This window comes from Pleurodeles waltl, chromosome 4_2, assembly GCF_031143425.1.
Source record: "Pleurodeles waltl isolate 20211129_DDA chromosome 4_2, aPleWal1.hap1.20221129, whole genome shotgun sequence".
NCBI classification, from domain to species: Eukaryota; Metazoa; Chordata; class Amphibia; order Caudata; family Salamandridae; genus Pleurodeles; species Pleurodeles waltl.
In genome coordinates this window covers 143,619,755-143,634,612 of record NC_090443.1, presented here as the reverse complement: position 1 = coordinate 143,634,612, position 14,858 = coordinate 143,619,755, and the positions used below count along the sequence as shown (strand labels likewise).

Sequence of the window (14,858 nt, the reverse complement as noted above, 5' to 3'; positions counted from 1 at the left end):
ATCTGTATTTTCCTTAAATTAGACTGCTGTGGTTTTATGTAAATGTTCTACTTCACATGGTTTGTTAATCAACATGTGGCCACTCTCCACTCCCTCTTGGTTCCAGAGTTTCTACTGTAATGCTTAATGGGGAGTGATCTGATATTACCCTTGCTTTGTATTCCGCCTCTGTAAATCTAACAAGTGTTGTGAGTGGAGTGAAAATGAATCTATGCAGGAGTAGATGTTGTGTGCCCAGATTAGTAGGATTAATCTTTACGCATGCCATATGTTGTTCTCTAGATGACTCCCATTCCCACCATGCGTATAAAGCATTCTAGCTTCCCTGTGTGGTGTTGGTGTGTCTGTCTCATCTGGTCTCTATCTTACTGCGTTTGTAATGCCATATTAGAGTCTCCTTCCAAAATAGTTGTAGCCTGTGGCAATTTTGTTATGATGCAAATATTGTAGTGTGTCAGTTTGTAACCTTGGTGGTTTGTAAACGTTGATGACTCCCGTTGTCTCCTCTTTCCAATCTCCTAACACTGCAGTGTATCTTCCTGGTGTCTCTGTTCAAATTGTGGTCAAATGAAAGGCCATTGCCTTCTCAAGTAGCATTAGTATCCCCTTGCAGCCCATGGTGTACCCAAAATGACTGACTATGGTGTATTTTCCTCAACATATTATAGCTCTGTTGATACCTTTAATGTGTGTTTCCTGTAGATGCACTACTCCTGAGAAATACCTCATTAGAGCTTTAGTCACTAGGCCTGCTTAATTTTATTCCCCAGTCCATCAACGTTCCATGTTAGCAATTTAGGTGTATGCACTACAGTTGTTGGTGTTTTCTACCCCAGCCCTGCTATCCTCTCCATTGTTGTGTGATCTCCTAATTATCGTCAGAATGTCTTAGTAACATTGCTAACTTACAGCCACCTTCCCAACTCTCATCCCTCCCTACCTTACTGTGCCACGGTCTTTGAACTGACCGCCACCCCCAATTCATGCTATGTCTGTCGCTCAAGTGTTACAAGTTTTACATATACAAACATTCCTCAGGTAATGGGGGTGTCCTGGCCCCACAGGTTGAAGTCCATCATCCACTCCAACTTGGTGGGATCTATCCTCTGGGCATTCCCACTTGCAGTCCCTCCAACATGAGTGTCCCCTGTCTTGTGTCTCTAGACAAATTCGTCCAATGTCATGAAGGTGACCACCAGTGGTGTCATTTCTCATGTATCGTGAATTGATTCAGGTGGTTCCGTTGCCAGTGGTGAACATATGTTGCCTGTCATCCATGGGTGTCCCTTCTAGACCTTTTGCAACACTTTTGACCCTTCCATTTAGGCGTGGTCCTTTGTAGGGATTACTTTACTTCTCCTTCCCACTTGGCTTTCTAAGTTCTATTGAAGACTGACCAATAAGGATAGTCCCTCACTGCAGGCCAATTCTTGGCTTCCAAGGTCCAAATTCGGGAACTGCTTCCCTTCCCTGTTCCTAGGCTAGTGTTGGCCTACCTCCCAAATTAACAAGCTTTGTGTTCACATTTTGAAAGGCCTAATGAGTTTGCACAAGGAAGAAAGCCATAAAACTCGGTTCTGGACATTATATAGAATAAAAATTTGCCAAAGACTTGGCCTTAACTCTGGTTATGGGCAGTGAGTGGCAAGTCAGGAGCTGCTATTGTGTGGGCTCTAGCCTTCTCCATTCTTCAAGGGACATGACATATTAAAAGACACTAGTTTCCTTTAAAAGTTATGGTTTGTAGATTTGATCACTTGTTTTACCTGAGCAAAAAGTCAGTTCACTTTAGGTACTGATCCTCCACTCTCCGGAAACACTTGGCCTCAAGCTGAAATGAAAAGTAGTTGACTTAGGTGGCTCAACGATATTTCTGCAACTCACGGGGACAATGTAAATTTAAACTTGGAGCTTGGTTCAGTGTAACCAACCGTCGCTACTGAGGTGTCCATGGCTAAGGAAGGAAGACTCACACAAAGTGCCAAAATTAACTTTCTCGTTGTTATACCATCCCAGTAACCCGGCTGCACATCTACGCATATAGCTACTGGAAGGATACCTCTGCTTACAGGCAGCTGCACCAGGACATGCTGGATAGACTTCTCGAGGGAACTGTAACTTCAGGGCCTAGAGGCTTTATGGTCCATAGGACAACACCAGGCATCCATTAAAGTGCTAAATGGAAGATGAAATCGTCTTGGCTCCATTTTGTAATTCCTCCTTTGTAATACCGAATTATTCTTATCCTGCATTTCGGTATCTGTTATGAAAAGGAGTATGCCAGTGTTAGATAAGAGAACCTGGTTTGCAGAGTCCCTGCGATGTGGCATGTTGAGGTTTGTGCAATCAGAAGCATTGAGATATGTGGTGTGAACTTCTGACAGGGCTGAAATGTGAATTCAAGAACATCAGAGAAGGCTTTGTTTAAAAACAATGTTGTATAGTGTCTGGTGTTTCTATAGAGTAGTTGTTCTCAAAATTGAGGAAACACAAAGGGGCATATTTAAGAGCCCCTAGAGCCACCTTAGTGCTGGCATAGTGTCATTTTTTTTACTCTAAGGCGGCGCTAAAGTGACTTTTCTGCTGTGCCATATTCATAAAGTGGCGCAATGAGTGCATTGCGCCACTTTGTAACCGCTTGACCACATTATGCCTGCGCCAGGCATAATGAATGCAAGGGGGCATTCCGGTGCTAGAAAGCCCGCAAAAATGGCGCACTGAAATTTAAAAGATTACACTGTGCCATTTTTGGCGTCATTTTTAACGCCTGCTCAGAGGAGGCGTTAAAATGACGGTCCCATAGTAAAATTTGGGCCTCCTTGCACTTTGCTGCACTAACGTCAATTTTTTTTTATTCTAGTCTAGCAAGGTCCCAAAATAGCATAAAAAATGTTGACGCTATTGTGCTAACGACCGCCATAGTATAACCAGGCTTCATTAGGTGCCAGTGGGAGGGGGGGCACTGATGCACCACATTTTCTTAAATATGGGCCAAAGTGTATGATACTCACAGGTTAGCTTTATTTACTTCTGGTATGCAGTTATTCCAACTATTAAATCAGGGTCCTTCTCTTTAAGGATGCTGAACTTCAATCCCGTGGGTGGCAGGCTTCATCATAAGGCCTGCTCCTCATGCTGAATACGTCTGGTTGAGCCAGAGTGAGCTCCTATTTAGGACAGCAATCCATCTCGGGTCACCTGAGAAACCTTGGCTTCCAGGTCAACAGCTTATTCATTTTAAATGTCTTCCTATAACTTTCAGGGCATTTCCTAACAGAAGCTCCATTTATTTGAGGAATAGAATCAGAGCATATCACCTGCAAGATCTCTCAGCCATTGCTGGTAGTATCCACAGTGCGACCAGTACACTTGGGTGGCTAATCCTTTTCCTTCTGCGCCCCTAGACTGTGGAACACTCTTGTAATCAAAATGCGTGTTTTCCCCAATGGACAGACTTTTAAAAACAGTTGACACCCTGTTTATTCCAGTCATCGTCATCAACCTGCACTCTTTCGCTATTCTTTTATACGTCTACGTAGTGCCGGGACATGCATTAGACAGCTCCTGGGTTATATTAATAACTCATTCATTCATTCGTTCACTGGCAGACTAGAAGTCATTCTTGACATACAAGGCACTAATGGTAAAATACTGGTACTGGCATACTAGAGGTAATTCGTGGCATATAGGGTACCAGGGAAAAATACTGGCATACTTGAACAAAATCTTGGTGTGTGGAAATCAGTGGCAGAAAGCTGGTACCAGCACAGTGAAGGTAATTCTTGGTATAAAGGTGGACACCATATGGGAGGGTGGCAACCATGACAAAGTATTGACTCTAACATACTGACATAATTGTTGGCATAAGAGTCACCTGTGGTATATGGATGGCATAAATTGCACAATTCTGGCATCTGCATGTTGTATGCCATTTCTGATATAAGAGGGCACCCATGGAATTTGGGGCACACTTTGAAAAAATAGATTTAACTCATGGAGAATGTCAGGTTTCATTTGGCTGGGCACACCATGAAGGGATTTGAATATTTCATGAGTGCCACTGAGCCCTATGGCGTTTTAGCAAATTTATTTTAATATTGTGCTTTCAAATGCAATATTTGTCCACATTATTTTCCTTTTGTTTTTCCACTGGGAGAGAAGCACACTGGAAGAGGTCTAGCTTATTTACTTTCTTGCTCACTACAATTCAGTGCAAACTTTAGACCCCAGAGCTTTCAAAGCCCAAGAGGGCACCATAAAATAGGTGGTATATGAATACACATTTGTCTGTGTTATGCTGTTATATTGATACTGCAGCTATTATGGAAATTAAATTGTTGTGATGTTAGGGTCATGTGACAGGCCTTCCTAGAAAAATCAGGGTCAAGGATTATATGATGCCACTTTCTGTGATGTCATTAGGGTCAAAGGGTATGTGATGTTGCTTCCGCTACCCCTGGTATTTTGGTCAATCAACGCCCATGGTTATTATCCCCTGTTTTCATATTCTGGTCGACACGTTTCAGCTAATCCAAGAGCCCCATCTGGGGTTTATGGATTTCCTCATAACTGGGGTCCCATGGTTATTATACATTGACTACTACATTTCTTTGAAGGTGTGTGTATGTGTAATGGTGTCTAAGAGGGGTGTGTTTTTGAATAAAGAAATTAATCAATGAAAGAGGGAGGCTGTATCATAAACCATCTATAATATTTCCCCCCCCCCTTCTCTTTAGTGGTTCAGTCATTGTTGTCAGGAGAAACATGTCACTGCCCTGGTCCTACACATTAAGCCCCTCACTACACTTTACAAATGCCTTAAAAGGCACTTGCTCTCCTAACCTACAACCTCTGCATTGCAGCCCTACCACATTCTCTAATCCTGCCCCCCTCATCCTTGCTGCACGCTCTGCCACTTGGCATATCTCAGGATGGCACCATATCAGATCACGCTACACAACATGATACTATCTAAAATGATATTACTCTTTAAAACACCACAACAAACTTAATACAAATTAGTTAATTGCCCTTTTAAAATAAACATTTTCTCTCTGACTGCCTTTCTCTTATGAGCACAACAATATCTGGAGTTTGGTGGATGGCATACTCCACCAAAATATGGCAGATTTCCCATCCTCTTATTACAAGTATCCTAGGCTATAGTGCACTTGTAATATGACACACTGGACATCTGCCACATTAGTGACAGAGTATCTCATTCTGCAAGCTCCAAATAAGGCTGTTTGTCTTGCAAATACATTTTGTTACATCTTCTTGGAAAATGTTTTGTTCCAGAACGACGATGTGCTTCTTGCCCATGTTGGCACAAGCCATTTTCTGATCATTACACAAAAATTGGTGGCATTTCGGGCTAGGAACAATCACGGATGTCTGTTATTTAATCCCCATCTCCTATGTGAAGTAAAAGCAAGATGGTCAAAATTCAGGTTTTATATCTTAACTGAATTTTTCTGGGCATTTACGTCACAGAGTTTGTGGGCAGTTTTCCTGAAAGTCACGTCACTGTGAAATGTTGGTGTGTGTAACTACCACAACATAAATGAGGTCTTATTTCAACTACCACTGTAAATCTGCACGTTCACAGTGAAGGTGAGAGGCATGTGTGTAATGAACAAGCTGGTGTCATCAGAACATTTTGCAGTGCATATATGGAGGATGCTTGTTGAAGTCTGGCTGTGCACTACTTTGTGAAAGATGCAGGAAAACCAATCAGGAAGTCAGACCCTTGATTTTCAGAAAAGATATTGGAGATCCATTTTAGGTCTCGCCTGGCTGACTCACGTGTGTCACTGTTAACAATCTATTGTTTAAAAAAAAAAAAAAACTCTAAAAAGTGGTGTTTAGCCCTCCTATTACTCACCATTAGTTGGCTTCACTGTCAATCTGATTTTCTTCCTTCTCATTGGTGAGCGCGTGTCAGCTCATGTCGCCTACACTTCACTCACTTCGACAGCCTGAGCAAAACCTGATTTCTTGATTATTGTTCTTCCTCTCCGTTTGCGTTCGGTTGTGCTGCTTGTCTTTTTTTGTGCTTGAAACTTGAAACCATCACAGTTGACGATCGTGCTTCCTGGTATTTTAAAGAGCTCAACGCAAACTACCAAAAACAGAACTTTGTGGAATGTGACCAGATTCCGGAACATACATTTGAGCTGCAATTCACTTTTTTTGATGATGAAACTGTAAACATACTTTCTTCATTCAAGAATGTTCCCATAGTGTATGTGTTTTTCTGAATGAATGTTTGCCGTGGTGTCACATATACTTATTTGTTGGTTACCACTTCTAGAATTCAGAGGATGTTTTAGTCATCATCAAATATGCAGGGTTTTCAAAGGGTTTATGTTTCACCTTTACCCCTTACCCACGCTTAAGCCTGAAATCACACTTAGCTCCCTTTACCTCTACCTGCCTCTGAACCCTCAAGTAACCCTCACCTCCCTTTACCTCCACCCACCCTGAACCTTTAAGTCACTCTCTCTTCCCTGTACCTCTACCCACCCCTGAGCCCTCAAGTCACCCCAATCTCCCTTTACATCTACCCATCCCTGAGCCCTCAAGTCACCCTCACCTTCCTTTACCTCTACTCACCCCTCAACCCTAAAGTACCCTTACTTCTCTTTACCTCTACCTACCCCAAACCCTAAATTCACCTTTACTTCCCTTTACTTGTAAAGTCAGCCTTACCTCCCTTTATCTCTAGCCCCCAACCTTAAAATCACCCTTACCTCCTTTTACCTCTACCCACCCGAATCTTAAAATTACCCTTGCGTCCCCTTACCTCTACATACACTCAAACCCTCAAGGTGTCCTCGCCTCCTCTACCTTTACCCACCCCAGAACCCTGAAGTCATTCTCACCTCTCTTTAACTCTCTCCACCCCTGTACCCTTAAGTGGCCCTCACCTCCCATTACCTCCACTCACCCCTGAACTCCCACATCACCCTCCCTTCCCTTCACCTCTACCCATTCCTCCTGAGACCACAATTTACCCTCCCCTCCCTTTACCTCTACCCACTCATAAACCCTCAAGTCACCCCCACCTCCTTTTATCTTTACTTACCCCTGAACCATAAAGTCACCCTTACCTCACTTTACTCTACCCATCTCTAAACCATGAAATCACATTTTGAAAAAAAAATAACAAAAAGAATAAGAAAAAAAAATACTTACCAGCGTGGTAAAGTACTGTGTGCAGTACACATCCTCACCCCTTTCTTAAACACTCTCCTACCTCACCCAAGTGGCCTCAAAAGTTTACGGAGCACTGTCGGTTGTTTTATCCCCTTTAGTTTGTTTGGTGGGCACATTTGCCTCTTTGACAGTTAACCCACTCCCTCCCTTCCTACCCCACACCCTACGCTTTAGGTCTTGCTTACCACTTGTTAGCTTCATCGTCACTCTCATTTCCTTGTTTCCCTTTGGTCAGCGAGTGCCAGCTTCACATCCTCCTCATGTGTATGCCCCTACCCTGGAGCATGGCCCAAGAACTGCTACCCTTGCCCAGTGTACTTACACTGTTTGCCACTTTCAGAGGTACTTTTCTGCTTTTTATTTTACCCCTTTCCCCACTTCCCACATTGTTGGTTGCCTTAACACCACACCTTCCTCCTGCAATGTTGCTTGTTGATTCTTTCCTACACCTCCCCCATTGTTGCCTTCCTTGTCACTCCCCACCTCCCCCATTGTTGCTTGTTTCTTCCTGTCACACCTGAAAAAAGCTCCCAAAAGTTACACCTGTTGATTTCAAGATGCTACAAAGATGCAGACGGCTCAGCTCTCCCTGCAATGCATTGCCTTTTTGATGCTGTCTTCATGCAGTGCAAAATTTATGTTCAGATGTAAAATATTTAAACTTTTTTTGTGAATACAGATTATAATCCCATACTAAGAAAACGTACCACTCCCCCTCGTAGTCAGTTCTGGATGCATCATAGTGCTTTCCCCCCAACATTCAGCCAGCTGCACTGCTGTACAACGTGGCAAAAAGAAATTAACAATGTCAAAAAGCTCTCTCATAAGTGAGACCTATTGGCTTTGCCAAAGCTTGTTTACTTAGTTTATGTAACTAGGAAATAAACCTGAAGCTCTTCTAGTCCAGGTGGAAGCTGGTGCTGCCCAGAGCAGCACGGCGACTATGAGTCACAGAAGGCACTTTCCAAGGAAGGTTGGGCAAGACCAGCAGTTCATTCCACTCTTAATCCTATAACACAGTGGTTCCCAACCTTTTGACTCCTGAGGACCCCCACTGAATCATTATTGGAAGCTGGGGACCCCCAAGCAATTTGTACAATTTGAATTTCAAACATTAAAACAGTAATTCACAAAAATACACAAACAAGTACACACTAAACAAATACTCTAATTAGTAAAGATATACGCGGTCATTATGAACATGGCGGTCTGGACCGCCATATAATATTCGTGGCAAAACCGCCACTGGCGTAACTCCACCACTGCCAGGCTTCCACCGCCAGGCAGCCTGGCGATGGTGGAGTTACATATCCGACAGGGCAGCACTGGCCGCCGGATAATGAGGCAACTTCCACCAGCCTTTCCCTGGCGGTTTACCCCGCCTCGGCACACCCCTGAGGGCCCCTTCACTGCCCATGCACTTGGCATGGGCAGTGCAGGGGCCCCCTTGCACAGCCCCTTCGCGCATGTCACTGCCCGATTTACGGGCAGTGACATGGGTAACGGGTGCTGCTGCACCCGCCGCACTGCTGCATTGCCGCCGGCTCCATGTGGACCCGTCGGAAATGTCCAGGCCCAGCATTCCGCTGGGCCGGCTGACAGAAACACTGTTTCCACCTGCTGGCCCAGCGGAATGTTCTTTATTGGGCCGGCGGGGTCCTCGACGGGCTGGCAGTCAGTGTTTAGACCGCCAGCCCCCGCCGTGTTCATAATGAGGGCCATAATCTTTATATATTTAAAACATATGCAAACATTTTTAAATTTTAATGGGAAGGTTGGCACTGCATCTTGGGAACTAACTTTTCAATGTTCGGTTTTATTTAAGAAAGTTGAATCCTCAGGTCAGATTCTATATTTTCAAAGCAATTTCTTTTTTTTTTTTTTAGCTTTTTGAAATAAATATGTGGTGGGGAAAGGAAGTAAAACCATGAGGGCCTCTCATCTCTCCCTAGCCTCTCTGTCACATATAATTAATTTGTTTTATAGCACCTGTCATACCAGTGTAGGGCATCTGAGCACTTTACAGGGTACTACAAGGTGTAGGATTCACATGTCATCCACACTGGTAGGCGTTTTCTAAGAGTGCTTGGTATGGAGAAGCACAAACTCAGGAATCATAACACAACGCAATGGTTAGCATTGACTTTAATAATAAGAAAGTATGTGTATGCAAGGAAACTTTTTTTAGTAGCATAAAGAAAATGAAAGACTGAGAAAAAAAACTTTCTAATTTGTGCCATGCAGTATGCCTGGAGCTTTTTAATGGCAGTTCATAGCTCACTGTGCTATATTACAATTGTAACTTATGCATTGCACTGTAACAAAAGAATCTGTGACAAAAACAAAAACCCACTGTGCTATGCATATAAAATGCTGTTCTATGCATAATACACATTCTTTGCAGCAGGCATTTTAACCATCTGTGCTACCTTTGAGTCAAAACTGCCAGGGCACAAAACTCCCATCTCTCCAGCAGGTACATTAATCACTAAGTTATCTTCACGCTTTTATTTTTGTTGTAAAGCTGCTGGATGTACATGGAATGTTGCAGTGCTTTTAAAACTGCCAACAAAGGAAGTTATAAATATAAAACACACACGCACGTGTTTGTCAGAGGCCCCAGCAGGAGAAGTGCCATCCTGCCGCCCAGGCCTGTGGACCCCCTGGGAATGTGTCACGGACCCCTGGGGGTCCGCGGACCACAGGTTGGGAACCACTGCTATAACATGTCAGCTCCTATGTCATAGCTTCTGGTTAAGTAACAACTGAACTGAAGAATATGAAACATTATTTCAGAGATGTAAGACAAATTGTCACCCAAAGTGATACTACACAGTGCCTTTGCAGGTTTCCAAATGATAGTTGTTTGGTGGAATTCCCAACTCGGTAATTCACCTGGAAGCTTCCACCAACAACAGGACTTAATGTTTGCACAACTGTGATACCATTTTTGAGAGACGTCAGCCTTAGAGGTGGTGCAGTGTAAAATTTAGCGCTATCAAAACGTCGGTTCTAACATTATTAATGTAAAGTGCTGCACTTTAATTCAGTAATAAAGTGCATTCACTGTAGAACTAAGAAATCATATTCACTATGTGCCTTTACCTTATTAAATGAAATGTAATCACTTGAAATGAATTAGAACCCAGCCTTAAATTAATGAAATGTATTTGCCTTAGAAACTAGAAGAATCTCTGTAGACGTGTACACTAATGTTTTACAGTTCAATGCAAAAATGTAGTTCCTAGTTGCACTTATGTTTGTGTCTTAAAAAGATGTATTGCATTTATTCTAACTGAAACAGGAAGCTTTACTTGTAACTGATGTGTACATTTATTTGAAATTAAAATGTGCATGAATAACACAAAATTAAATGTGCATTAGTGAATTGCACTTTAAGTTGATCAAACTAGGCCTGTATTTCTTTGAACTTGAGAAACTGTTTTCCATTCTTGATGCATATCTTTTCTTTGCAGGTGCTTTCACATGAAAATGCTAGTTTGGTAACAGATGTACTATTGTGTTAGTAAGGGAGAGCTTGGGAAAGAGACCTTGATGGAAGAACAAGGAGAAACTGAATGTGAGCCGGCAGTCCCTTATTCAGAAACTGGTACCAGCGATGTCCAGAAGATCAAGGTGGATATCGTTCTCAGGACTAATGTGGGAAAGACTGTAAATGTTGCAACTTACAAGCAAGACTGGAAAAGACAATGGAGCTCCCAATGGCATGATGATGGGTGCTACCTAATAGATTTGTGTGATATTAACTAGTGTTCTCTCAGATTGATTTTGGACACTGTCCCTTTAGACTTTGAGAAGTATAGACCTTGTCCCTGTGCTTTGCTGAGTGTGGCTTGGGCTTACACTTAACTCTGTCTAGAAGACTCTTGACCGACCTTCTGAAATGCTGACACTTCACATTTTTCCTATATATCTACACATATTTTTCATCTATTTGCCATAGCTTTCCCAAAATTTTGAGATTTTCCTTTGACTTAAAAGTCCTGATTAATTTAGGTTCTGATCTAAATGACTTTAGACATTACTCATGTTTAAGAGAGAGAATCGACGATTGTTCTTTGAACACCAAATCTTAATGCTAACATTGTTGTAACTGAACTCTTGGTTTGTCTTATATTATTTTGCCTAAACTTCTTCAGCAGGCTTGGTTATCCTGTTGTTATTCTGTATCTCTACAGCATATTTTTGAGATTTGTTTATTAACCTGCCTTTTAAGTTGTTATAAAAATCCCTAACTTTATTTCCAATTGCGGTCTTTATTGTGTGGCCAAATTGGCTACACTGTAAATTAATGTGGATCAGGTTGAGAGTTAGCTCCTTACATATTTCCTTTCGATGGAATAAGACCCACCACCTAAGGATTTATTAGAGACGGGCCAAAACGATCCATTGGGATAGTAGCAGAGGATGGTTCCGTCAGGGAAGTGAGGGAGTTAGGGTGTTCCATTAAGAAATTGCCTAAACCCAGCCCGACATTCTAAGCCCATGGTTCGTTCAGTGAATTGATGGAGTTCCAGCAGTTCCAGAACAAGTTGTAGCAGCGGATGTGTGAGTATCAATAGGGTTGCGCATTGTGATTGCTTATGCTTAGCTTGCGATGTTTTGTGGTTATTGTGAAGTGTTTTACAGAGATATTTTGAGTTGTTGTGCGAATGTGGCACTTGTTGCAAAGAAGTTGAAGTGGTTATCGGGTCCGTTGTAGCCTAAGATCGCAGGATGTTATTTAAAAGTGTAGAATACACTGTGTTATTCTTGTCTGCTGTGTTGTGGTACTAGTCATGAGACGTTGTTGACAGTACTGTTGGAAAGGGACTTTCTTTTGCGTGATTGTGAGAGGTTGATATAGTGAATCTCAGTGCACAGGAGGAAACTGTATCAATCCAACTGAGACCCCGCTGGTTGAGGCTTCATGCGAATGCATGTGAGAGTAGGTTGTAAAGAGTTACTCCGAAACCATTTCTTGAGTTATTGAATACCCTGAACCGTTTAGAGGACAAGACAAAGTTAGTTGTTGAAATTGCTTGCATTTGTTTTTGCGCGTAAATAGTTGAGAGAGAGGAAAATAGTGAAGGAGGGTGAGCCACTGCAAGGATTGAGGTTGACATCAGAGAGTGCAGCAATGGTATTGGTCGGTTGGTGTAAAGCCACGGTATTGGTGGACTATGTCATAGAGAGACACGCTGGTATTGGCAGTGAACGTTGAACAGAGGATTGTGGCTAAGGAATAATTTCCTGGTTTGTAAATGAAAAGTCATTGTGAAAACTGCATATTTGGTTGAAAATGAAATTCGTTAAAGCATTGCGAAGTTTGATGAAAGGAGAAGTGACTATACCTGTTAGAGGAGGAGAAGAGGCACCTCCCGAGGGTATGCCAGGTCATATGGCAATAAATATAGGTCTTCATACGTGTATTTGGCTCGAACAATGGCATAAGACCACTGAGAAAGAGGGTGCACTTGCATTTCCACGCAATGTAACATATAATTTGAGAATCATTGAACATTTGAGACAGGTGTTGTATGACATGAAACTGCCTCCTAGACCCACACAATATGAAGCATTTAACGCTTGAGGGAACATATAGCTCATTATAAACAGAAAGAGAGATATGGGGGAAAGGTTAAGAAAGCAATACACACTTGTTCATGTGCTAGATGGGATGAACAACAAAAGACCTGGAGGACAGATGTGATTGAGGGAGCTAGATTATACCCTGCCTTGATGAATGAAGAAGAAGGGAAAACTAAACGAAAAAAAAGGAAGGGAGGGATAAAAGGCATTGAGAAAAGAGGTGAGACCAGCGATAGTGCTAGAGATCCAGATGAGGATTTTTTAAATGAGCCGTTGAATTGCCCACCTCATCTAATATGACCCAAATAGAAGAAACAAATCATGCAATTAGGAATGAAAAGTTTGATGTACCTATAGCACCTGTAGATCTAAATTCAAATCAGACAGGTGAGAGTTTAGGGATGACAGTTCCTCAAAGTCCAAATGCCTTAGCTACCCCAGACGCACTGACTGTTCCAGTTACAATTGGTCCTGTAGTTCCTTTGTTTGGACCAGGTATGACAGGGAGTGCTACTCATACACCGACTGTTCCTGCAGAAAGGGGTGTAACAGCAGTTTAGGGAGTTTGACAATGAGAAGACTTTCAAATGAAATGTTCCCCAAATGCAAGGTTTCCTCAGGGACCCTCACCCTTTGTCATGCCCAAACCAAATACTGTTCCAAACACCAACTACAATACTCCTAGGACAGGAATACCTTTGAATTTGCCAAACTCTGCAATGTCCATTATGAATACACCAGATAATGTAAATACTATTACCTCTAGAGGAGAGGTAATAATTAATACCCCAGCAGAACAACTAGGTCTTAATGCCCAGGAATTAGATGATTGGCTCAAGGGTATAGATTTTTCAAATGAGACTAAAGGCTCTGGAGTCAGTGGAAAGATATATCAAACCCAACAGAAAGAAAAGGCAGTAGATGTGGCTCAATTGAAACTGGAGCTAGACAAAATGATACTTGGAACTCTTGTCATGTCTCAATTAGATACCTACCAAGAGGATGCGCTCTTTTTCATGTGTAAATACATCACAAGGCATGCAGGACAAGTACATGAGAGATTGGCTGGATGAGCTCAGAAATATGAAGCTGATTTGAATAATTCCAAGGCGTCACAGAGAACCTATCACTTAAGCTTCAATGATCGAGACCTTTCTAACAAGAGACCATCTGGAATGGCTTTACAGCTCAGAGAATTACTTGGCTATATTCGAAAGTGGAGTGAATTAAATAGATGGGAATGTAGGGGCTATGTTCATATGCCCTGAAGTGGGAGTGATCTTGCATCCTTCACTAATGATTTCCCAAAGTTGAGGGAAAACCCAGTGGAATGGTACAAGAAGGTCGATCAATTTGTAAAAAGATCAAAGGTCTTATGGGTAGATTTGAATACCTTGATTGAGATTGTTATTCCAAGTGAACTAAGGGTGAATGCAAAAGTGCTGTTGAGAGCCTGAAAAAGAACCTATGAGTCATCCACAGATGAAAGCTCTGCCTCTGAAAGTGATGCGGAAGTATAATCAGGTGATCACATTCTTGAAATCAAAGGTGACTCTTAAATACCTTAATTAGGTTAAGATTGATAGAACCACTCAAGAGTCGAAGAAGTCAATACACAATTATTATGAGAGATTACTACATTGAGAATAAAGACTCAGGACATTTTGTGTTCAAATTCATGCATTGACTGAAACCTGAGATTAGCACAGTGATTCAGCAGCATTTGATTTTATGGTAGAGTAAGTTAATTGATGAAATTCTGACATACGCAAAATATCGCAGGGATGAATTGGAGATGAAACAAAGAAATTGAAAGAAAACCTGATGTTGGCAACAATGAAAACTGCACAACAGAGTCAAAATTCACAGTTTGTCAAGATTATTGGTCCTATGCAGGAAGTGTGTCAGCAGGGAGTTCCAAAGATGTAAGGACGTAATGGATTTCAACAGCAGAACAGACATCATTGTATGCCAGTTGAACACAACGATGTGGCTACTTTAAAAAAGGCTAATCACTGTCATGTTTGTGGCAGAATAGGCCATTGGAA

At 42.1% G+C, this 14,858-nt stretch overlaps 1 long non-coding RNA gene across 1 annotated transcript in view; it reads left to right on the top strand.

Moving 5' to 3' along the window:
* Positions 1–11,458, top strand: part of LOC138294100 (uncharacterized) — a 195,538-nt gene extending 184,080 nt beyond the window's left edge. The window contains exon 3 of the long non-coding RNA XR_011203184.1: positions 10,695–11,458. This is a non-coding gene — a long non-coding RNA (uncharacterized lncRNA). The remainder of the gene's footprint in view (positions 1–10,694) is intronic.
* Positions 11,459–14,858: the final 3,400 nt, after the last annotated feature.